Source organism: Hemitrygon akajei, chromosome 29 (assembly GCF_048418815.1).
Source record: "Hemitrygon akajei chromosome 29, sHemAka1.3, whole genome shotgun sequence".
NCBI classification, from domain to species: Eukaryota; Metazoa; Chordata; class Chondrichthyes; order Myliobatiformes; family Dasyatidae; genus Hemitrygon; species Hemitrygon akajei.
Window position 1 is genome coordinate 51,515,212 of NC_133152.1, and position 26,734 is coordinate 51,541,945.

Below are 26,734 nucleotides of genomic sequence, written 5' to 3' on the forward strand. Positions count from 1 at the left end.
CCTGTGCCTAACCAGTACATTATGGAGTGGATGGGAAACATTGTCCAAGATGGCATGCAACTTGGACAGCATCCTCTTTTCCGACACCACTGTCAGAGAGTCCAGTTCCACCCCCACAACATCACTGGCCTTACGAATGAGTTTGTTGATTCTGTTGGTGTCTGCTACCCTCAGCCTGCTGCCCCAGCACACATCAGCAAACATGATAGCACTGGCCACCACAGACTTGTAGAGCATCTTCAGCATCGTCCGGCAGATGTTAAAGGACCTCAGTCTCCTCAGGAAGTAGAGACGGCTCTGACCCTTCTTGTAGACAGCCTCAGTGTTCTTTGACCAGTCCAGTTTATTGTCAATTCGTATCCCCAGGTATTTGTAATCCTCCACCATGTCCACACCGACCCCTTGGATGGAAACAGGGGTCACCGGTGCCTTAGCCCTCCTCAGGTCCACCACCAGCTCCTTAGTCTTTTTCACATTAAGCTGCAGATGATTCTGCTCACACCATGAGACAAAGTTTCCCACCGTAGCCCTGTACTCAGCCTCATCTCCCTTGCTGATGCATTCAACTATGGCAGAGTCATCAGAAAACTTCTGAAGATGGCAAGACTCTGCACGGTAGTTGAAGTCCGAGGTGTAGATGGTGAAGAGAAAGGGAGACAGGACAGTCACCTGTGGAGCCCCAGTGTTGCTGACCACTCTGTCTGACACACAGTGTTGCAAGCGTACGTACTGTGGTCTGCCAGTCAGGTAATCAATAATCCATGACACCAGGGAAGCATCCACCTGCATCACTGTCAGCTTCTCACCCAGCAGAGCAGAGCGGATGGTGTTGAACGCACTGGAGAAGTAAAAAAACATGACCCTGACAGTGCTCGCCGGCTTGTCCAGGTGGGCGTAGACACGGTTCAGCAGGTAGACGATGGCATCCTCAACTCCTAGTCGGGGCTGGTAGGTGAACTGGAGGGGGTCTAAGTGTGGCCTAACCATAGGCCGGAGCTGCTCTGGAACAAGTCTCTGCAGGGTCTTCATGATGTGGGAGGTCAATGCCACCAGTCTGTAGTCATTGGAGCCACTGGGGCGCGGCGTCTTCGGCACAGGGACGAGGCAGGACATCTTCCACAGCACAGGAACCCTCTGGAGACTCAGGCTCAGGTTGTAGACATGGTGAAGTACTCCACATAGCTGGGGGGCACAGGCTTTGAGCACCCTGGGGCTGACACCATCCGGGCCTGCAGCCTTGCTTGGGTGGAGACGTTTCAGCTGTCTTCTCAACTGTTCAGCTGTGAAGCCCACCGTGGAGGTTTCAGGTGGGGGAGTGGTGTCGTCATGAGAGGAGGGTGGCGGGCTGTGAGGAGGGGTAGGAGGGGAGAGTGGAGTGTATGTTGGTTGGGGGCCGACAACAGATTAATCGTGGGGGATGGGCAGGGGCCACTGTGTCAAATCTGTTGAAGAACAGGTTAAGTTCGTTGGCCCTGTCCATACTGCCTTCAGCTCCTCTGTTGCTAGTTTGCTGGAACCCAGTGATGGTCCTCATCCCACTCCAGACCTCTCTCATGTTGTTCTGCTGGAATTTCCACTCAAGCTTCCTCCTATACCTGTCTGTAGCCTCCCTGATCTTGGCTTTCAGGTCCCTCTATATTGTCCTCAGCTCCTCCCTATTTCCATCTCTAAACGCCCTCTTTTTAGCATTCAGGATGTCCTTAATGTCCTTTGTTACCCATGGCTTGTTATTTAAATAACAAAGGACAGTTCTTACTGGAACATTGCAGTGAATGTATTGGCCTTCACTAGACCAATAAAACAGAAAATGTTGGAAAACTCTGCTGGTGAACAATATCTGTGTAAAGAGAGACTGTTAATGTGTTAATGAGAAACTGTTAACACTTCATCAACATGTTAATACACTCAAAATGCTGGAGGAACTCAGCAGGTCCACAGCATATATGAAAATGAATAAACCCAGGATACAATCTCCACTCAAAATGTTGACAGTTTGTTCATTTACATAGATGCTCCCTAACCTGGTGAAATCCTCTAGTATTTTGTGTGTGTTTCTCTGGATTTCCAGCATCTGCAGAATCTCGTGTGTTACCAACGTGTTAACCCTGTATCCATGGATGCTGCTATCTGCCAAGTGTTTCTCGCAATTTGTGCTTTTGTTTCCAGGCATTCAGCATCTGCAATTTGTTTTATTTTGGACATTATGTTTATTTAAAGCTTCAGATATGAATCCACAGTTTGACATTACTTTTTCAGAATATTCGCAGTATCTGACATATGACATTTATTTGCAGATTATCAGAAATAACTTGAAATGGACTATAATTCCAATCCAACCTCCAAGAGGGCTCAAATGTTTCATTCTCTGTGAAAAATCCTGACTTCACATAATGTACAGAATCCATTGTGCACCGAACTTGGAATTGTAAATAATCAGCTTCAAATAACCAGTTGCAAATGTCTAAGCACTCACGTGAACCAAGAACATTTATTTTAAGTGAGTATCAGGAAGAATTTCGATGGACGTGTAAAAAGGAAGAAGATGGTTTTGATGTTTCAATGTACATGTGACAACTAAAGCTAATCTTTAAAATCCAAAGCACGAAGGGCAATATATCAGAGAAATTCACATGACTTCATGGAGACTATTTGGAGGATTCATTAGTTTTAGAGGAAGGGGCTGCAGATATCATGTACCTATTGACTGAAAATTTTCTAAGCTTACTAAATCCAGGAGTTTATTAGGGATTGGAAAATCCCAGATTCCATTGTGTGTTATGATGCAGATGACCACAAGAATTTTGTCTCGGCAAAGGTGACATTCACAGGTGTTCTGTTACGTGGTACATTTTGGTCCAATTAAGCAGTTGCCCCAATTCATCAGACTTTCATGGAAGTACCGGTAGTTAAAAAGTTGTAAAAAAAAAAAAAGACTGCCAGAGTCCTGAAGAAAAACTGGATTAATACCATCCACAAACCCACAAGGAAACTAAAATCACAGTTTATGCACATCAGAGATGATCTGAGACTCAGGATAATTGCGGATGTGGAACCGGTGGAATACTTCGTACTTACCTTTTCTCTACATTACAGCGTGGATTACAGTGATCTCTCTCCCATCGTTTATTACGTGGATCACTGAACTTTTCTACTTTACCATTTTAAGACTTTAATAACTATTCCTAAGCTATATACACGCCTAACACTGTTAACTTTTGTTTATCTCGGTTAAATTTCTATATACTGTGTATGTACTACTAAAGGTAGTGGTTTTAACATTAAGACCTGACTCAGTGTATAATCTATTGCTGCTGGTACGTAACAAGGTCTAGACACAGGCATCATTCCTGATGAAAATCGCAGAGTTTGTCATCGATACATCGGTTATAATTGAACCCCGTACCTGGCTAGAAGCCTGAGAAGAGTTTGTTCATGACATTGTGGTTATTGTGAAAGTGTATTGATTCACCAGCTGTCTATATTTGTATGTATGATTACAAAAACTCAATATGTTTTGAGTTTACCGCAGAATGTCTCTTTGGTGTTTCCTGCTCCATGCCCCTTCTCTTCCCCTTTTCCCAACCGTGATTCCTCTCTCCCCACTCCCTTCCCACTCTCAGGGGGAGAAGATTCTGCAGGTGTAAATATGATCTGGCACTTCCCCATGCATTAGAGTAAGGGATCTTGAAGGATATAAAAAGGGGCAATTTTGTTGTGCCAGTGGGAATATTAAGATGGGTTGTGACTTATTCGAAGAGCTGGATATAGAGACAAGGACAACAAGAGGGAGACAAAAAGTTGTCGGACACTTGTAGTGCTTTCTATCACTATGTTGTGTGGTTTGGATCAGTGATTGGTTTTGTCTTTTTTACTACTTATTGGCAATCATTAATAATTGCCAATAGGTAAACTTTAATACATTGTTCATTACATGACATAGAAGCTCTATTTTTACGAAATAACAAAGACTGAAAATGTAGCACATTTATTTTATGATACAAACATAGATAATATGTAACATTGAGCATTGAACCATTGTGTAGAGTAGATGCTATGAAATGGAAGATTAATGTAGGGGTCCATCACAGGAAGGAAAATTAAATACCAAGTACACTGGACAACGAAGATTTTATTTATTTATCTATTTATCTATCTATCTATCTATTTACACACACAAACAGACAGTCCTATGTAGTCTAATCTGCAGTCTAATGTAGCTTTCTCTGGTTTTTTTTACGTAGTTCTGTCTAGTTTTTGTACTGTGTCATGTAACACCATGGTCCTGAAAAACGTCGTCTCATTTTTACTATGTACTGTACCAGCAGTTATGATCAAAATGACAATAAAAGTGACTTGACTTGACTTGATTGCTTCCTCAATACTTTATCATGTATCTTTTGGATCTTGGGCTGCTGATCATGAAAATCATCACAAAGCTTCTCTGTCATGCACCTTTTTCTTAAAAATCGACTATATTTATTATTTCAATTCATAAGTCGTCAGAATAACTGATGCCAACAGTAAGGAAGGCATTATTTGTTGGTCTACAAATTAAACAGGTCACCAATGACAGGAAATTTGAAGAACGTCTAGTGGGACTGGAGAAAATCGCCAGGAATGCTTTCAAGCATGTTGAAAATTTCCTTGGCCACTACAGAGTACCAGAATGTGCAACTGGCTGACAACATGCTTCAAGCACACAAAACCATGAGTGTAACATGTCACTCAATTCATTTTTGCATTCTCATTTAGACTTCTTCCTTGCAAATCTTGTTCTGGTCAGTAATGAGCATGGGGAAGGGTTTCACCGGGACATTGCAGTCATGGGGGATAAACAGTATCAGGGCAACTGGAATCCATCAATGCTGGCTGATTATTGTTGGACACTTCAGCAAGAAAGCTCAGACACTGAGTACCAATGCAAATAGTCAATAAAATGTTTTTAGCCGAGTCGAACTATTGCAAAGAGTCAGCACCACTGTGATAAAACACATTATATTCAATAAATGCTAGTTTCTTGTTTAGCCAAATTCCTACATGATACAAGTAATCTGAAATTATATTTGTTTCCAGCTTCAAGCAGTCAATCATAAACAAAATTAAAATAACAATTCTGAAGAAGTAACACTTCCAAAGAAATTTGTTGTCCAGTATAAGCTGAGAGGGCCTCCAAGAAAACAATGTGCTTCAAGCATACAAAGAGTGCTTGGGGTTACACGAAGCAAATGCTTTGATAGCATCAGTTAACACTTAACGCCACATTTCACTTTCTGTTTTGATGTGAATTGCTCTGCAACTTTCTGCAGTTTTATTCCATTTAGATAATGCCCTTTTGTTCCACCTTCCAAAATGAACAAGTTCACTTTTCCTAATTATCCTGCCTTTCACAATTTCTCTATAAACTCTTACTACCCTTATTACATGTGATTCCTTAATTAATCCAATCTAATGAATAAAGTCATTTTAATATCAACCAGGTTCAGTCTCAGCCTCATTTCAGCCGTCACAGCACGTGATCGCAGGGGAAAGAACCAGGAGAAGAGGGACATTTGGTGGAGATTGAAGAGTGAATCAGGGAGTCACAGAGAAAACAGCCCCTTTGGAATTCTGAAAGAGGAGATGAAGATGTATCTGATGGTTACAACATGTGGAAAGTGTTGGGATTACAGACCATTATCCATTGAATGTAAAGGGTAGGGATTTATCGGCAGTGCTTCTGATGGGCCGGCCTTAAGCAGGAGTCACCCACAGACTGATCAGTGGACCTGAAACCTGAGCTGAATGTTTTAATCTGTGGAAATAGGGTTAGTTGTGTTGTTTCATTGTATGTTGACTGTACTTCCTATTGACTGCTGGATATTGTTTCCACCTTCACTCAGCTCAGTCTCTTCAAAACTTCAGTGACTGGATTCTAGTTCATTTGTTTTCATTTTTAAAATCTTTTTATTGATACATAATCTACAGCTATAAAATGATACAAAACCTCAACAGATTAATATATATACAATTAATAAAGCTGATTGTAATTAATAAAAATGGGGGAAATTTTTATATACAGAAAAAAGGAAAAAAAGAACCCCATCTAACTAGGAATAAAAAACCCACTGACTACAAAAAAAAGGGGAAAAAACCATTAGGAATCAACCCCCCAGAGCAATACGTTTGACCATCATCTAAATATATAAAGAAAAAGAGTCATCAACCGCCAATTCATATTTATAAAAAAAAATTGGAAGGAAAACATATAGCATAATTCAAATTAAATGAAAATATTTGGCAAAAGAGCCCCATCTTCTCTCAAAATTGAATCGGGGATCAAAAGTTCTACTTCTAATTTTTTCCAAACTGAGACATAACATTACTTGAGAAAACCTTTCAATTAATGTAGGGGAAGAGATATCTTTCCATTTTAATAAAATAGCCCTTCTTGCCAATAGTGTAACAAATGCAATTACATGTTGATCTGAAGATGAAATACCCTGAATATGATGCGGAACTATTCCAAATAGAACAGTCAGTCTATTAGGTTGTAAATTAATCTTCATAGCTTTAGAAATTGTAGAAGATAAAGATTTCCAAAACGATTTTAATGAAGAACATGACCAGAACATATGTGACAAAGTAGCTACTTCAGTTTTACATCTATCGCAGTAGTTGTCTATACTAGGAAATATTTTAGATCTCTCCTTTGTTAAATAATAACAGTGAACAATTTTAAATTGAATTAAACAGTGGTGGGCACATATAACTTAGATCAAAATTTTTCCCCATTCTGATGTTCGGTCTGAAGAACAATTAACTTCATGACTACGTCTGCATGCTTTAACGCACTGAGTCGAAGCCACGATTGTCTGATTAGATAGTTGCATCAATGAGCAGGTGTACAGTACCTAATAAAGTGGCTAAATGGATAGCTGCATACAGTTGCAAGAAAATGTTTGTGAACACTGCAATTACCTGGCTTTCTGCATTAATTACTCATAAAATGTGATCTGATCTTAATTTAAATGACAATAAAATCTGCCTAAACTAATAATACTCAAACGATTCTACATCTTCTCGTCATACTGAGTACATCATTGAAACAATGACAGTCTAAGTTCAGAAAAGTATGTGATCTCTGGGGTAATGCCTTCTACAAAGCTATTTGGAGTCAGTTGTTCCAATCAATGAGATGAGATTGGAGGTGTGGGCTGTAGAGGTAGCCTGCCCTTTAAAAAAAAAGACACACAAAGTCAGGTTACTGGCAGATGCTGGACTTCTCAAGAAAGATTTCTTTATGTGCACCATGCCTCACTCAAAACAACCTTCAGAGGACCTTAGAAGAAGTATTGTAGAGATGCATGAAGCTGGAAAAGGCTACAAAAGCATTTGTAAAAAAGACCTGACTGGTCATCAGTCCACAGTAAGAGAAATTGTCTCCAAATGGAGGAATTTCAGTACTGTTGCTACTCTCCCTAGGAGTGGACATCCTGCAAAGATCACAAGAGCACAATGTGCAATGGTGAAGGAAGTTAAACAGAACCCAAGGGTAACAGCAAAAGATCCACAGAAATCTCTACAGCTTGCTAAACTCTCTGTTCATATGTCCACTATGAGAAAAACACTGAACAAGAACAGTGTTCATGGAAGGACGTCATGGAGGAAACCACTGCTCTCCAAAAACAAAATTGCTGCACATCTCAAGTTTGCAAAGACCACCTAGATGCTCCACAATGCTTCTGGGTCAATATTCTGTGGAGAGATGACACAAAAGTTGAACTCTTTGGCAGAAATGCACACTGTTATGTTTGGTGGAAATTCATTTGCTGCTCCAGGTTGACAAATACAGTGCTGTGCAAAAGTCTCAGGCACCCGAGCTATATAGTATGCATGCCTAAAACAATTGCAGAGTACTGTAGATACTAGATGGATAGCTACTGAGAGATGGTGAATGAGATGGTGTGAACAAGGTCCAGTCACTGAAGTTTTGATGAGACTGAGCTTAGTGAATGTGGAAACGATACCCAGCAGTCAATACTGTCCACAATGTTGGACAAAAAATTTGACCTTAGTTAATGAAGATTGGCTTCGAGTTTTGAAAAACGTAAATTCAGTGCGTTAAAGCATGCAGACGTAGTCATGAAGTTAATTGTTCTTCAGACCAAACATCAGAATGGGGAAAAATTTTGATCTGAGTGACTTTGACGATGGAATGAATGTTAGTACCAGATGTGATCTGAATATCTCAGAAACTGATCTCCTAGGGTTTCACACACAACAGTCTTTATGAGTTTACAGAGACTGGTGCAGAAGCAAAAATCACCCAGTGAGTGGCATTTCGGTGAGTGAAAACACCTTGTTAATGAGAGAAATGAGAGGAGAAACATCAGACTGGTCCAAGCTGACGGGAAGGTGGGAGTAACTCAAACAACCGCCTGTTATAACAGTGAATTGCAAAAGGGCATCTCTGAAAACATACCACGTCAAAGTAGTTGGGCGACAGCAGCAGAAGATCACAGACATACATTCAGTGCCCCCTTTATTGCCAGATACAGGAGGTATCTAATAAAATGACCACTGAGAGTCTGTTGCTTTCCATCCAGCTAGCTGTCTATGTAGCTATTTTTATAGTTACTTACACTAATATTTCATGTCTTCTACTTTTGCCACAAAACAACAAATTTCACAACAGATATTGGTGGTAATGAGTCTGATTCTGAATTGGAAGTCTGGTCCCTCCATCGTTCCCTTGTCCATGTGTCCCATCCCACTATTCTTCCTCCTGCCACTTAACCCAGAAAGCGGCCAAAGTGTTCCTCCTGCTCATTCGCCTTCTCCCCCACCTCCATTCGAGCACCAAACAGTCATTCCAGGTGAAGCAACACTTCACCGATGAAACTGCTGGGGTCATCTATTGTGTCCAGTGTTCCCAATGCGGCCTCCTCTACATTGGTGAGACCCGATTGGGGGCCCGTTTTGTTGAACACCTCTGCTCCATCCACCATAAGCAGAATTTCCCGGTGGCCAACCAGTTCAGTTCCTATTCCCATTCCTGTTCACTGACTCCACATTTACTACAGTGAGGCCACTGTGATGATAGGGGAGCAACACCTCATATTCTTTCTTGCCTCCAACCTGATGGAATGAACATCGATTTCTTTCTCTGGTAAAATGATTTTCTCCCCCCCCCCTTCTTCTATTCCCCACTCTGGCCTCTTATCAGCTGCCCATCACTTCTCCATGGTGCCCCTTTCTCACATGGTCAACTTTCTCCTTTCAGATTCTCTCTTTCTCAGTCATTTGCCTTTCCCACCTACCTGGCTTCACTCATCACTTTCTAGCTAGTCCTCCATCCCCCTTTCCCACCATTTTATTCCAGCATCTTCCCCCTTCCTTTCAAGTCCTGCTGAAGGGTCTTGGTCCAAAAAGTCAACTGTTTATTGATTTCCCTTTCAGATTATTTCTGAAGCAATACCACCGCTGTCCAGGAGGGGGCGCAGGTGTCCATGGAAAAGATTCACATGTGAACTGTACTTTTATTACAATGCTAAACCCAGTCTGTGTTTTCTGCATTTAATGAAGTTTTGGTGTTGTTCATTTTTAATCTGTCACAGATGATGGATGCTGCGTGATGTGTTGCCCAGTTACAAATCTGCACTGCAAAATATCAGACAGTGCACCATATGCAATTAAATGATTTAACTTTATAAATCTCGATCTGGATAGAGGGTTAGTAAAGAAAATAAAAAGTAAAAGGGCCCATTTTAAGGAAGATGTCAATTGCGCATCGTTGGAGCTCACTGTTCGGTCATTTTTTCCCGTCAACCTCCAAGCATAGCCGGCACTCGGACCCTCGCTCCTCAGTCCACTGCGTCCGGTGGTCTTCCGACTCTCTCCGTTCGCGTCCTCTCTCTCCATCACTCCCTGACGAAAGACAGCGGAAATCTCTCTTCCAGACTCACAAGAAAGAACAACATTTCTCCCATTGGATGACATACATTCCATAGCCCTGTTATCTCCAGTCATTACCCAAACATTGCTGCTACAGAGAAACCATTACATTAGCAGTGAAACATTACATAGAAGCCATTACATTAGCCTTAAGCAGTGAAACCTTACAGTGTGTTATAATTCAATGAAAGAAAATTCACTGACTGGCTCTGTAAATATTGTGGCTTTCAGGGCATCACAGAGGCTGGGTATTCCATGACACCATCTCCAGGGCACAGTCCAAGAGTGTGATGGAATACAATCCACCTGCCTAGTCGAGTGCTGTTCCAACAACACTCAACGCTCAACACCAGTCGGGGAAATCGCCTCTGTTTGATTGGCATCTCACCACCAAATTATAAGTTTATTCGTCCTATTTCTGACACATTACTCCTGCAATATGTTGCATCAATATGATGTATTTCAACAACTTGGTATGTCTTCTTTGTCAAGGTCACGCTTATTTTTAACCATCGCAGAGCCAACTAATCAGCCGGTCATGCCGATGCCATCCGTGTTAAAAGCTCCTAATACCGACTTCTGAACTGTTGCATTGATCTCACATATCCCAGACGTCAGCTACCATGGTAGGATTTGATTACAGGGCTCTACAAATCTGTCAATCCAGTAATCTAATTATGACCTTAACAAGGATGAATGAGGCTGAAAGTAGTTAACTAGTCTCAGTGAAGGGTCATGATCCAAAACATCACCTGTTCACTTCCCTCCATAGATGCTGACCAACCTGCTGAGTCCCTCCAGTGCTTTGGATGGCACGGTAGTGTAGTGGTTAGCACAAGACTTCACAGTACATGCTTCACAGGTTCAATTCCCACTGCCGTCTGTAAGGAGTTTCTACGTTCTCCTCATGACCGTGTGAGTTTCCTCTGGGTGCTCCAGTTTCCAACTACAGTCCAAAGACGTCCCAGTTGGTACATTAATTGGTCATTGTGAACTGTCCCGTGATTAGGTTAGGGTTAAATCGGGGGGTTGCTGGCTGGCACGGGTCAAGGGGCCAGAAGGGCCTGTTCCATGCTGTATCCCAATAAATAAATAAATGTGCGTGTTGAATAGAGATTGTCTAGGGATGGTGGGTGAAATGGATGGGTGAACTAGGATCCAACAACATAAGTTTCGATGAGGCAATGTTTACTGAAAGTAGAAACAATCACAGTTAACTGTGAACACAGTGAAATAGCATTGCAATTTACTTCCCATAAATCAGGGGTCCCCAACCCTTTTTACACCATGGAGCCCCTATCATTAACTGAGGGGTCCTCAGTAAACCCCTACCATAGATTAATTCAGCATCTGCAGAATCTTGTGTGTTTTTAATTTTACAGAACTTTGTTTAGGGTTTGAAGCCCACTTGATCAGTCTGTGGGTGTCTTCTGCTCAATGACAGCCCATCAGAAGCATGGCCAGCAAAATCCTTCAAATCTGTAAAAGACCCATTTATTCTGACTGTTTTCTATCTGATAAGATATGTCTAAATCAATGCTCACATTGTTTTTTCAAGATATTAAGTGGGACCTTATGAAGTGTTTTTCAAAAATCTAGATATACTACATCTGCAGATACCCCTCGATCTGCTCTCCATGTGACATCCTCAAAGAACTTCAGCAAGATGTCAGATGTGGTTTCTGGGAGTACAGTTAGACGAGAAGCTAGACTGGACTGCCAACACAGATGCCTTGTGCAGGAAGGCACAGAGTCGACTGTACTTCCTTAGAAGGTTGGCGTCATTCAATGTCTGTAGTGAGATGCTGAAGATGTTCTATAGGTCAGTTGTGGAGAGCGCCCTCTTCTTTGTGGTGGCGTGTTGGGGAGGCAGCATTAAGAAGAGGGACGCCTCACGTCTTAATAAGCTGGTAAGGAAGGCGGGCTCTGTCGTGGGCAAAGTACTGGAGAGTATAACATCGGTAGCAGAGCGAAGGGCGCTGAGTAGGCTACGGTCAATTATGGAAAACCCTGAACATCCTCTACATAGCACCATCCAGAGACAGAGAAGCAGTTTCAGCGACAGGTTGCTATCGATACAATGCTCCTCAGACAGGATGAAGAGATCAATACTCCCCAATGCCATTCGGCTTTACAATTCAACCGCCAGGAGTAAGATGTGTTAAAGTGCCGGGGTTAGGACTCAATGTACTTAAGTAAACTACTTAAGAACTTTTAAAAAGCTATTATTAATGCTTTTTGAGAGAGTGATTTAGATGCATATCATATTTTTACTGAGTTAAGTATTGTATGTAATTAGTTTTGCTACAACAAGTGTATGGGACATTGGAAAAAAATGTTGAATTTCCCCATGGGGATGAATAAAGTATCTATCTATCTATCTATCTATCTTTCATAAAGCCACATCCTTCCCTTTCATGGTTTAGTCATAATAAGCTTTACAAAATGATTAACTCGTCTCCTCTGGCATATTGCCTGCAATAGATGTGAAACTCATTGGTCTAGAGTTCCCTGTCTTTTGACTTAAATTAAACACTTCAGCTAGCAGGGACACCTGATAATAGCAAATATGTTCTCTTCCAGGACCACAAACGTTCCTTAATCATAGCTTGAAGAAGATGTCAACTCAATGGAAAATCTTTTACACACATGATTTAAAATGATAGAAATAATTTCCTGTAACATAGCACTAAAGTAATTAGCTCTAACCAAGTGGTTTGCCCCATTTATAACACATTGTCCATTGTCACTCCAGGACGATACTAGGTGAACATGGCACGAGCAGCATGCGCAGCAGTATTGTAAATTGCTAGGAAGTCCTTGCTATCTTCAACATTATTCAAAAGGGTCATGTTTGGTGTTTTCAATTCCTCTGGTACCCTCCTGAAACTGAATAGGTTTTTAAAAAAATAAATCAGCCAATGGGTCCATTAACTCTGCAGCGACTTCCTTTTGAGCTCTTGAATGGAGGCCACTGGGTGCTGCCAACCCGTCTTCCTTTGAGTTTGTCTAACACTTGTTCCACGGGATTGGGATTCTTCCATGTTATTTGAAATTAGTGTATCTTTAATCTGGGCAGTATATGCAGTTTCATTCATAAGGAATACTGATGCAAAAACTGATCTGACATATCTGTCATTTCTTTGTTTACTGAAATCAATTCAAATTTATGAGGAGTACAGGGTGTTGAACTATCAAAGTTAGGCAATTCACGGCACAACTCTTAATTAATCAATGCTTGTACTTTATTGTCTCTGCATAAACATCAATGTATCTATGCTGACCCCAGGCCAATAACTTGAAATATGAATTCTACTGTTCCCCCTGTACCAATACTCACTCAGACCATTTCTCCAATTTAAAACACTTATACAATTTATAACACTGAAATATGGGATCTCATATTTTGCCGAATTATTAATTCTTCTCACAGCCTCTTGCATGGGGGCTTCACTTCATTGTCATACAGTCATAGTCACAGAAAAAGGACAAATGGCCCAACTAGCCATGCTGAACCTTTAATCTGCCCAGTCCCATCGACCTGCACATGGACCATAGCCCTCCATATCCCTCCTTTCCCCTCCTTTCCACTACTCCCCTCTCTTGGTGTCATCCGCAAATTTGCTGATCCAGTTTACATCATCCAGATTGTTGATATAGATGACAAACAACATTGGAGTCAGCACCACTCACTGCGGCAAAGGACAAGTCACAGGCCTCCAGTCAAAGACAGACAGACAGACATACTTTATTGATCCCGAGGGAAACTGGGTAGGCAACCATAAAGAGGCAACCATTTGCAACGCCGAGTCAGATTACAGAGAGGAGGTGCAGCGGCTAATGGACTGGTGCAGAGCCAACAACCTGTCTCTTAATGTGAACAAAACAAAAGAGATGGTTGTTGACTTCAGGAGGGCACAGAGCGACCACTCTCCGCTGAACATCGACGGCTCCTCGGTAGAGATCGTTAAGAGCACCAAATTTCTTGGTGTTCACCTGACGGAGAATCTCACCTGGTCCCTCAACACCAGCTCCATAGCAAAGAAAGCCCAGCAGTGTCTCTACTTTTTGTGAAAGCTGCGGAAAGTCCATCTCCCACCTCCCCATCCTCATCACATTCTACAGGGGTTGTATTGAGAGCGTCCTGAGCAGCTGCATCACTGCCTGGTTCAGAAATTGCACCATCTTGGATCGCAAGACCCTGCAGGGGATAGTGCGGTCAGCTGAGAAGATCATCGGGGTCTCTCTTCCCCCCCCATTACGGACATTTACACTACACGCTGCATCCGCAAAGGAAACATGTTACGTACCCGTGTCACGTGACTGGGGTTGAAGTTATACTGGACTTGAGGTAATGGTCTTGTGATGGTGGTGTTACGTATTCAGGCAACAATAAATATATATGAGTTAGGCAAGGGTTTTTATAACAAATAACACGTTTATTAAACACTGAAAACAAACCCCCTCAAAAGTAAACAAACTCAAACATGACCGGAACTCAGCTGCTGGGCAGCTGCTCAAACAGTTCTTAATAGCTTTGCAGTCCCAAACAGTCTTTAAAGCGGTATTGAAAAAAAAACAGTTCTTTAAAGCGGTATGCCGAAAGAAAACAGTTCTTTAGAGCGATATGCCGAAAGTTCAAAAGCTCACAGTACTTTTAAAAGGAGAGAATTTTTAAAGCGATGTAAATTCTCTTCCACGTCGATGTCCTTCGATTCCCCGGCGTCGAACTTTCCCACGTCGAATTTTATTAAATATAACGGCTTAAAGGTACTGACCTTCCTTCCGCACTATTCTCAATCTCCCGCTATTCCCAGCGGAGACTAACACGAGAATAGTCAATGAAATCCTTCCGAATGAGGATCAAATAAGGTCGAGACCAATCCACCGTCGAAAATCGATTCTCCTCGATTTTTATCTTCCAAACTTTTCTTCACTCTCCACCAGCAAAGAAACCGCTGGCTATGACCTTTTAAACTTTAGGCATTATATAAAACTTCATTTTCCAACTAAACTGCGTCATCACATTAAATCACGCAGTGACATGAAGTCATCTTGGCAAATCTAGCCACGAACTGCCCCTCCCCACAGGGTGGGTCTTCCTTTTATACCCTGTAAAAAAAACCTGTCACATGACCTCTACTGGCGGGAAAATGACATCACTCCACCATCACATGACCATTACCTCAAGTCCAGTATAACTTCAACCCCAGTCACGTGACAAGGGTACCACTGTCACGTGTCACGAGTACGTAACAGTGGAGTGACGTCATTTTCCTGCCAGTAGAGGTCATGTGACAGGTTTTTTTTACAGGTTGTAAAAGGAAGACCCACCCTGTGGGGAGGGGCAGTTCGTGGCTGGATTTGCCAAGCTGACTTCATTGCCACTGCGTGATTTAATGTGATGACGCAGTTTAGTTGAAAAATGAAGTTTTATATAATGCCTAAAGTTTGAAAGGTCATTGCCAGCAGTTTCTTTGCTGGTGGAGAGTGAAGATAAGAACTTGGAAGATAAAGATCGAGGAGAATCGATTTTCGACGGTGGATTGGTTTCAACCTTATTTGATCCTCATTCGGAAGGATTTCGTTGACTGTTCTCATGTTAATCTCCGCTGGGATAGTGGGAGATTGAGGACAGAGTGTGGAAGAAGAGGTTAGTGCCATTAAACCATTACGTTTCATAAAAAATTCGACGTGGGAAGAGTTCGACGCCGGGGATCGAAGGACAACGACGTGGAAGAGAATTTAAATCGCCTTAAAAAGTCTCTCCTTTTAAATGGACTGTGAGCTTTTGAACTTTCGGCATACCACTTTAAAGAACTGTTTTTTTTTCAATACCGCTTTAAGAACTGTTTGAACTGCAACGCTATTAAGAACTGTGAATCTGCCGCACAGCAGCTGATTTCCGGTTACGCTAGTGTTTGTTTACTTTTGGGGGGTTTGTTTTTCAGTGTTTAATAAACGTGTTATTTGTTTATAAAAACCCTTGCCTAACTCATATATATTTATTGTTGCCTGAATACGTAACATAAATATGGGAGCTCATCCGGGATTGGATCGTTTGAGTTTAAATGCTTGTTAACTTTTAAGTTGGTGTTTTGGTAACGGGGAATACTCGATTCTTTTGTTTGATTGGCTTGAGAGTGGTATTCGGCAACGATGAATATTGATGAGTTTCTGGATTCGCCAGACGCAGACTTGTTAGCGAAGGCGAAAAAAACTGAGGTATCTGAGATAGCTCGTAGGTTGCAACTTAAAGGTATTTTGAAGACTACATCAAAAGCTGTAATACAGAGAAAAATCGCATCACATTTTGTGGATTCGGGTGATTTTGATGAATCGATTTTAGAATCGTTTCCAATAAGTAATTTGGAGATGCAGTTGCAAATCGAACAAATGATGTTAGAGAGGTGTAAATTAGAAGCTGAACAGAAGCAGAGAGATTTTGAATATGCAATGGCAAAAATTAAGGTCTGGGAATCAGTCTTCTGATTCTAAAAAACCATTTATTGCTAGCCAAGAAATTAAATTGGTCCCTCCATTTAGTGAAACAGAAGTGGAAAGATATTTTCAACATTTTGAAACTATTGCTGGGATGTCAGAGTGGCCGAAAGATAAATGGTCAGTGTTGTTACAGAGTGTAATTAAAGGCAAAGCACAGCAAGTTTACACAGCTTTAACTGCTGCGCAAGCATTAGATTATGATATTGTGAAAATGCATATTCTCAAAGCATATGGATTAGTCCCAGAAGCTTATAGAGAAAGATTCAGGAGTTTGAAAAAGTCTGTGGAAAAGACTTATGTGGAATTTGCCTATGATAAAGCTATGTGTTTTGAGAGATGGGTTTCTTCTAAAAATGTAAATGAGGACTATGATACATTGAAAGAGCTGATTTTGATGGAGGAATTTAAAAGAAGCATTCCTGTTGAAGTAAGGACCTACTTAAATGTGAGGGATACTGATAAATTGCAGGACTGTGCTAGATTAGCTGATGAGTATGTTTTAATCCATAAGAATAAATTTCCTCAGGGTAGAATTTTTAAGAGGAAAAATAACATGGAGACTCAAGGTAAATCAGAAATTAAATCAGAGGTTAATGAGAAAGGTAAGGAGGAAGGAAAACCTGTGAAGGAAAGACAGTTTGGTCTTATTTGTAACTATTGTAAGAAGCCTGGCCATGTAATAGCTAACTGTTTCAAACTGAAAAAGAAAGAGAAGGAAGCAGTTCCAGATGCTTGTGTGCAACATACTGAAGCACCTGTAAAATTACAGGGTTTGGTAAACACAAAGCCTCATTTGTTAGAGTCTGACCAAGTTAGAAAGGGATATGATCATTTTATAACTGAAGGGTTTGTATCCTTGAAAGAAGGATCTACTCTAGTGCCAATAAAAATCCTTAGGGATACTGGAGCTTCTCAATCACTGATGTTGGACAGTGTGTTGAAGTTTAATGAAGAGAGTGATACTGGTGAGGTAAATTACATAAGAGGTGTTGGAAGTGATTTTATGCCTGTACATTTACATAAAGTAAATTTAAAATCAGGGTTAGTTACAGGATTTGTTAAAGTAGGATTACAGCATAGCTTACCTGTGAAGGGTATTTCTTTATTGTTAGGTAATGACTTGGCAGGTGGACAAGTTTTTCCTGAAGTGCATTTGACAATGGAGTCAGAGGAACCAGAGATGAATTCTAACACAGATTCTTCCTGTGTTGTGACTAGAGCTATGGCTAAAAAGATTGATGTGCAGAATGAGGTTGTTACTCATGACTGTTCAACTCAGGATTCGAGTTTTGAGGATGTGTCAGAGACTTTCTTACCTTTGTTGTTTGAACAAGATTCTGGGAGTATGTCTGACTATGAAGATTTATCTCTGTCTCGGAAGGAGATGATAGCAGAGCAGAATAGAGATCCTGAGATTATAAAGTTGAGAGAGCAAGCTTTACTAGGTAGTGAAATTGAGAAGGTGTCAGTAGGATATTACTTGGGAAAAGGAGTGTTGATGAGGAAGTGGAGGTCGCCTACAATTCCTGCAAGTGAGGAATGGAATGTTGTTTATCAGGTAGTTGTTCCTAAAGTTTATCGAAATGAGATTTTGACTTTAGCTCATAGTGTGCCTTTAGGTGGACATCAAGGGGTAAGGAAAACTGTGGACAAAATTTTAAAACATTTTTACTGGCCTGGTCCAAGAAAAGATGTGGCGATGTTTTGTAAAATGTGCCATACTTGTCAAATTGTGGGTAAACCAAATCAGGTTACACCAGTAGCTCCATTACAACCTATTCCAGCATTTGGTGAACCGTTTTCTAAAGTTATTGTAGATTGTGTTGGTCCATTACCAAAGACAAAAACTGGTTATCAGTATTTGTTGACTATCATGTGTACTTCGTCTAGGTTTCCAGAGGCAGTACCACTTAGGAATATAAAAGCTAAAACTGTGACAAAGGCTCTTATAAAATTCTTTACTTATTTTGGATTACCTAAGGAAATACAAACTGATCAAGGCAGTAATTTTATGTCTGGATTGTTTCAACAGATAGTTTATAAATTGGGAGCTAAGCAAATCACTTTGTCTGCATACCATCCAGAATCACAGGGTGCCTTGGAGAGGTTTCATTCTACCCTCAAGAATATGATTAGGACATATTGTGTGGAAAATGAAAGTGACTGGTATGAGAGTATAAACTTACTTTTATTTGCAGTAGGGGAATCGGTACAGGAATCTTTAGGTTTTAGTCCATTTGAACTTGTGTTTGGGCATAGAGTTAGAGGACCTTTAGCTTTATTGAAAGAACAGTGGATTAGTAAGGAAGTACACACTAATTTGTTGGACTATGTTTTGAAATTTAAGGATAGGTTACATAAAGCTTGTAGCTTAGCCAAGGAAAATTTAAAGTTGGCTCAGGAGAAAATGAAAACTTGGTATGATAAGGAAGCTAGGTTGAGGATGTTTAAGCCTGGAGATAAGGTGTTGGTTCTTTTCCCAGTGCAGACAAATCCTTTACAAGCTAGATTTCATGGTCCTTATGAAATTGTGTCTAGAATCAATGATGTGGATTACGTAATAAAAACTCCAGATCGTAGAAGGTCAACACAACTTTGCCATATAAATATGATTAAACCATATTTTGGGAAACAATCTGATACTGTGACTGTTGTGGTTAGTGAGAATGAGTTTGATTTAACTAGGAACATGATAGATGATTCATCTGACTTTCATTCTAAATCCAACATTGTTTCTGTTAGGTTACCTAATTCAACCATTCTGGAAAATATGGATGAGAAATTAGCACATTTACAGCTAGAGCAGAAACAACAGATGAAGGAATTAATTTTTAAATATAAGGATTTGTTTCCAGATGTTCCGAGAAGGACTACTATAGCTTCACATGATGTAGATGTTGGAGATGCCAAACCTATTAAACAACATCCATATAGGATGAACATGGAAAAATGTGAACTTGCTGAGAAAGAAATTGAATACATGTTAGAGAATGATATTATTAGGCATTCTAACTCGAATTGGAGTTCACCATGTGTTATGGTGCCAAAACCTGATGGTAGTATTAGGTTTTGTACGAACTATAGGAAGGTGAATGCTGTAACGAAAACAGATGCATATCCAATTCCTAGAGTAGATGTTTGTGTAGATAAGGTTGGGAAAGCAAAGTTCCTTACAAAGATTGACTTATTGAAAGGGTATTGGTGTGTTCCATTAACGGACAGAGGTAGAGAGATTTCTGCATTTGTAACTCCATCTGGGTTATATGAGTATAATGTTCTTCCGTTTGGGATGAAGAATGCCCCAGATACTTTCCAGAGGATGATTAACTCTGTGATTCAGGGATTGAAAGATACTGATGCTTATATTGATGATTTAGTGACAGGAAATGATACTTGGGAAGCACACATTATTGCGGTGGAGAAATTGTTTGATAGGCTTTCAAAAGCTAACTTAACTATTAATTTAGCTAAGAGTGAATTTGGACATGCCACTGTGACTTACCTTGGTTATGTTGTAGGTCAAGGTAAGGTAGTTCCTGTTCAGGCAAAAGTTCAGGCAATTTTAGAGATTCCCACTCCAACGGGAAAAAAAACTCTTAGAAGATTCTTGGGAATGGTAGGATATTATCGGAAATTTTGTAAGAATTTTGCTAATGTTGCCCTTCCATTAACTAACCTTTTGCAGAAGAATGTGAAGTTTATGTGGACAGTGCCTTGTCAAGAAGCATTTGAAAAATTGAAAACAATGATATGTCAACAACCTGTGCTTAAGGCACCTGACTTTGGAAAAACTTTTTCATTAGCTGTAGATGCTAGTGATGAGGCTGCGGGAGCAGTATTGATGCAAAGGAATGAGGGTGATGAGGCTGATCATCCAGTAGCTTACTTTTCTAAGAAATTTAATAAGCATCAAAGAAACTATTCGACAATAGAGAAAGAATTGTTATCTCTTGTTTTAGCTTTAGAATATTTTGAGGTATATGTTGGTACAACTCAAAAACCACTTATTGTTTACACTGATCATAATCCGTTAGTTTTTCTGAGTAAGATGAAAAACAAAAACAGAAGATTATTAAATTGGAGTTTGATGTTACAAGAGTACAATATTGTGATAACATATTAAAGGTAAAGATAATGTGGTTGCTGATTGTCTATCTCGATGTTGAATGTACAATGTCATTTTTTTTATGGAGTGGTTTTTTTTCTGATTGTAACACTCCTGCTGTATTGTGAGTTGTAAGATGTTATATGATGGTATTGTATATTGTGTATGTTATATAATTTATACATTTGTTTTTCTTGTAAAAATTTTTGAAATTTTTGTTCTTGTCAGACCAAAAATATTTTTTTTTTGGAGGGAGGTGTTACGTACCCGTGTCACGTGACTGGGGTTGAAGTTATACTGGACTTGAGGTAAAGGTCTTGTGATGGTGGAGTGACGTCATTTTCCCGCCAGTAGAGGTCATGTGACAGGTTTTTTTTACAGGTTATAAAAGGAAGACCCACCCTGTGGGGAGGGGCAGTTCGTGGCTGGATTTGCCAAGCTGACTTCATTGCCACTGCGTGATTTAATGTGATGACGCAGTTTAGTTGAAAAATGAAGTTTTATATAATGCCTAAAGTTTGAAAGGTCATTGCCAGCAGTTTCTTTGCTGGTGGAGAGTGAAGATAAGAACTTGGAAGATAAAGATAGAGGAGAATCGATTTTCGACGGTGGATTGGTTTCGACCTTATTTGATCCTCATTCGGAAGGATTTTGTTGACTGTTCTCGTGTTAATCTCTGCTGGGATAGCGGGAGATTGAGGACAGAATGTGGAAGAAGAGGTTAGTGCCATTAAACCATTACATTTCATAAAAAATTCGACGTGGGAAGAGTTCGACGCCGGGGATCGAAGTACAACGACGTGGAAGAGAATTTAAATTGCCTTAAAAAGTCTCTCCTTTTAAATGGACTGTGAGCTTTTGAACTTTTGGCATACCACTTTAAAGAACTGTTTTTTTTTCAATACCACTTCAAGAACTGTTTGAACTGCAACGCTATTAAGAACTGTGAATCTGCCGCACAGCAGCTGATTTCCGGTTACGCTAGTGTTTGTTTACTTTTGGGGGGGTTTGTTTTTCAGTGTTTAATAAAGGTGTTATTTGTTTGTAAAAACCCTTGCCTAACTCATATATATTTTTTGTTGCCTGAATACGTAACAAACAGCATTATGAAGGACCCCATGCACCCCTCATACAACCTCTTCTCCCTCCTGCCGTCTGGGAAAAGGTTCCGAAGCATTCGGGCTCTCTCGACCAGACTATGTAACAGTTTCTTCCCCCAAGCTATCAGACTCCTCAATACCCAGAGCCTAGACTGACACCTTATTACGTAGTTCAGTCTAGTTTTTTGTAATCTGTCATGTAACACGATGGTCCTGAAAAACACTGTCTCATTTTTACTGTGTACTGTACCAGCAGTTATGGTCGAAATGACAATAAAAGTGACTTGACTTGACTTGAGTGTCTGTATACCCACAGAGAAAGATCCTACCTCTTGTGCCCTTTTTCAAAACAGAATCCAAAGTGGTCATCTATTCCAGTTGATTATTTAAACTTTGCATGAGCTGAATTGATTTCTCAGTGTTGTCCCCCTTTTCCCGAATCAGAAGGAAAATAAAGAAATGATACAATACAGAAGTTAATTATTTTAATGAAATGATAACACAGAATATGAAACTAAAAAACCACATCCCCAAAATAACAGGTGGTAAACTTCAATAGCAAACCTCAACCAATTTACATTTAGTAATTAGTCAGAAGCAATGGAAAGTTCTGTTAAGTTGATTACATTATTGGTCGTATGACTGTCAACTTTCAACACTCAGCAGTCCTTGATACTTAGAAGTAACTTTTATAGGTCAATGCCCAAAGGCAGAAGAAAACAAGAGAAATGCGAAGTACCTCTACACTTCAAAGTTCGAAGTAAATTTATTATCAAAGTATGTATATGTCCCCATTAGACCTGTTGATCAAAATCACTAGACACGCAGGTGAAAAATGGGACATTGCATTAGGCACTGACTGTACACCTACTACATGAGTTCCCATGTAGGATTCTCTAAAGGTTAACATGCAAGCTGAGATGGTGGTGAGGAAGGCAAATGCAATGAAATCATTCATTTTGAGAGGACTCGAATATAAAAGAACATCACACTGAAGCTTTATGAGACGTTGGTCAGACTACACTTGGAGTATAGTGAGCCGATCGAAACTGGCATGTGACGTGAAATTTGTTAATTTAGCAGCGGCAGTTCATTGCAATACATAATCTAAGAGGGAAAAAAAACAAATAACAAAAAATAAATAAACAAGTAAATCAATTATGAATGTTGATTAGATTTTTTAAAAACATGCAGAAACAGAAATACTGTATATTAAAAGAAAAGTGAGGTCATGTCCAAAGATTCAATGTCCATTTAGGAATCGGATGACAGAGGGGAAGAAGCTGTTCCTGAATCGCTGAGGGTGTGCCTTCAGACTTCTGTACCTCCTTCCCGATGGTAACAGTGAGAAAAGGGCATGCCCTGGGTGCTGAAGGTCCTTGATAATGGACGCTGCCTTTCTGAGACACCACTCCCTAAAGATGTCCTGAATACTTTGTAGGCTAGTACCCAAGATGGAGCCTACTAGATTTAGAACCTTCTGCAGGTTCTTTCAGTCCTGTGCAATAGCCTCTCCATACCAGACGGTGATGCAGCCTGTCAGAATGCTCTCCATGGTACAACTACAGAGGTTTTTGAGTGTCTTTGTTGGCATGCCAAATCTCTTCAAACTCCTAATAACGTATAGCCGCTGTCTTGCCTTCTTTATAGCTGCATCAATATGTCGGGACCAGGTTAGATCCTCAGAGATCTTGACACCCAGGAACCTGAAGCTGCTCACTCTCTCCATTTCTGAGTCCTCTATGAGGATTGGTATGTGTTCCTTCATCTTATCCTTGCTGAAGTACACAATCAGCTCTTTCGTCTTACTGACGTTGAGTGCCAGGTTGTTGTTGTGGCACCATTTCACTAGTTGGCACATCTCACTCCTGTACGCCCTTCATCACCACCTGAGATTCTACCAGCAATGGTTGTACTGTCAGTAAATTTATAGATGGTATTTGAGCTATGCCTAGCCACACAGTCATGTGCATACAGTGAGAAGAGCAGTGGCTAAGCACAAACCCCTCAGGTGTGCCAGTGTTGATCATCAGCAAGGAGGATATGTTATCACCAATCCACACAGATTGTGGTCTTCCATTTAGGAAGTCGAGGATCCATTTGCAGAGGGAGGTACAGAGGCCCAGGTTCTGCAACTTCTCAATCAGGATTGTGGGAATGGTGGTATTAAATGCTGAGCTTTAGTTGATGAACAGCATCCTGAAGTAGGTGTTTGTGTTGTCCAGGTGGTCTAAAGCCCTGTGGAGAACCATTGAGATTGCGTCTGCCATTGACCTATTGTGGTGATCGGCCCCCATATCTAAGAAATGATTTGTTGACATTGGAGAGAATCCGGAGGAGGTTCATGAAATTGATCTGGGGATTGAAACGTTAATGATGTGGAGCATTTGGAGTTCAGAACGGGGGGAGGTTGGAATCTTATTGAAGCCTATTGAATATTGAATGGCCTAGATAGAGTGGATGTGGAGAGGATGTTTTCTAAAGTGAGGGAGTCTAGGAGCAGAAGGTACAGCATCAGAATAGAAAAATCTCCTCTTAGAACTGAGATGAGGAGGAACTTCTTCAGCCAGAGGCTGATGAATGTGTGGAATTCATTACCACAGACGGCCGTGGAGGCCCAGTCACTGGGTATATTTAAGGCAGAGCTCCTGATTAGCAAGGGAGTCAAAGACTATGAGGTTAAGGTAGAATAACCTAACTCTGCTTCTATGTCTAATGGGCCCTCAGCTCAACTTCCCCCTCCACCTAAAGCATCAGCCATTTCACTTTCATTCTCTCCTGCTGCACTGACTAGAGTTTCCTCCATTTGCCTCTCACCCACTGGCACGGTAGTGCACAGATATCTCCATCCTTGTCTTTCCATTTCACACCTTTCACTCTTGTGAACTGAACGATCATGCTAAAGAAATAAGATCTGTCCTCACTCAACCGCACTTTCTCTTTCAATATTTTTATTAATTTCTACATAGAAGAATACAGAGTACAAGATATATATTACAAGTCAAAAAAGGATAAAATAATACCAAATACATTATATTTGAATCACACTTGCAATCTCATTACACTATATTCATGTCAATTAAATTAAATCGTAATATTGAAATGTGATAATTTTATTATACAAAAAAGAATCTAAGCCCACTACCAAGATCGAAGCTGTTTGGTAAAGAAAGAAAAAAAGAAAAAAAATCCTCATCATATGGTGCAATATGTTATTAGCCAACATCTGTACCTTAAGAGCAAATCAAAGGTTTTGAAAATAGTTCAAAAATGGTCCCCACAATGTTTGAAAGTCTTGACTAGATTCAGAAATTGAACAACGGATCTTCTCTAAATTTAAGCATGACATAAGATCATGTAACCATTGAGTGTCAGTAAGCGGAACGACATCGTTCCATTTAAGCAAGAGCACCCTCCTAGCTATAAGAGAAATAAAAGCCAAAATGTGCACATCAGATGTCTCCAAAATAAAGTCCTTTCCTCCAACAATACCGAATACGGCAGTCGAAGGGTTAGGCTTAAAATTTACTTTGAAAAGTACAGAGAAAGTTTGGAATACTTCCAGTATTTTTCAACACCTGGGCATGTCCAAAACATATGAATTGGTGAAGCTTCTCCATTGTTACATCGATCACAATAGGAAGATATATCCAAACAAAAATGAGATAGCTTATCCTTGGTCATCTGGGCTCTCTGTTCCACGTTAAATTGTAGGAGGGAGTGGCAGGCACATAACGATGAAGTGTTAACCAATTTAAAAATTTCATTCCAAGTTTCCTCAGAAATTGAAGACTGTAAATCTTGTTCCTAAAGATTTTTAATTTTGTCTAAAGGAGCATTTCTCATTCCCAGCAACATACCATAAATATTGGATATTGAACCATTATGAAAAGGTTTCAAATTAGAAATTACCTCTATTAAGTTCTTATCGGGACTTTTAGGAAATATATATAATTGAGATCGCAGAAAGTCGCTAATTTGTAGATATCGAGGAAAGTGGGTTTTTGGTAAGCTATATTTAGCTGACAATTGCTCAGACGAAAAGAGACTTCCTCCAACAAAAAGATCCTGAAAGCATTTAATGCCCAAGCTATCCCATTCTTTAAAAACTAGATCGGTCATAGAAGGATTAAAAATAAATTAGAAAAAATGGGACATGAAAGAGAAAATCTCAATAAACAGAAGTATTTTCTAAATTGTATCCAGATCCTCAAAGTACGTTTAACTACCAAATTGTCAGTTAGTTTAGTTAAAGGTAAAGGAAGTGAGGATCCAAGAAGAGAAATGATAGGAAATTTATTTACAGAATTAGCTTCTAAAGCAGGGGTGTCAAACTCATTTTAGGTCACGGGCCGGATTGAGCAAAATGCAGCTTCATGCGGGCCGGATCAGTCGGACGCGTGCGAACGCAGCTTCCGTTGCCTCCGTTTTTTCAGCCTGCTCTCATGTGTCTCAGTCTCTGCTATAACTACAAAGTGTTTCACTTTACAAATTCCGTTTCTTATGAAGAAGACTGCCGAGCAAGACTGCCGAATAAACACTAAAAACCCTGAAAACCTGGTACCTGAATAAACTCAGCATTAGCCATATCATACGCCATAGGCGCTTCGATTACTGGGGCCAGCTTTAATAGTAATTAGATATTATCTCACGGGCCAAAGATAATTCCTTGAGTTTGACATATATGTTCTAAAGAAACCCACACTGGACAGTACTCACAGTTAATATAATATGACCAAAACATAAGATTTCGTATATTGACTGCCCAGTAACAAAACCTAAAATTTGGTAAAGCTAAACCTCTTTTCTTTTTAGCTTTTTGAAAGTGAACTTTACTTAGTCAAGAATGTTTGTTTTTCCCATATACAAGAAGATAAAATAGAATCAAGAAAATCAAAAAAGGATTTAGGAATAAAAACAGGTATGGCCTGAAAAAGATATATAAATTTAGTTAAGATATTAATTTTAATAGAATTAATTCAGCCAATCAACGATAATGAGAGGGGCGACCAGTTTGATAGTGCCCTTTTTACATAATTCAGTAAGGTAAGAAAATTTCCTTTAAGTAGGTGTTTATAATTCTCAGTAATTG

General features: G+C 40.1%; 2 protein-coding genes across 4 annotated transcripts in view; one reads left to right on the forward strand and one right to left on the reverse strand.

The window, feature by feature from the left end:
* The window catches only part of LOC140718516 (tumor necrosis factor receptor superfamily member 5-like), a 72,048-nt gene extending 67,686 nt beyond the window's left edge, over positions 1-4,362 (forward strand). For both annotated transcript variants that reach the window (XM_073032465.1, XM_073032466.1), the window contains one exon: positions 2,295-4,362. The gene's annotated coding sequence lies outside the window, so the exon portion shown is untranslated. The remainder of the gene's footprint in view (positions 1-2,294) is intronic.
* The window catches only part of LOC140718523 (tumor necrosis factor receptor superfamily member 14-like), a 530,540-nt gene that overhangs the window by 117,859 nt on the left and 385,947 nt on the right, over positions 1-26,734 (reverse strand). The window lies entirely within an intron of this gene.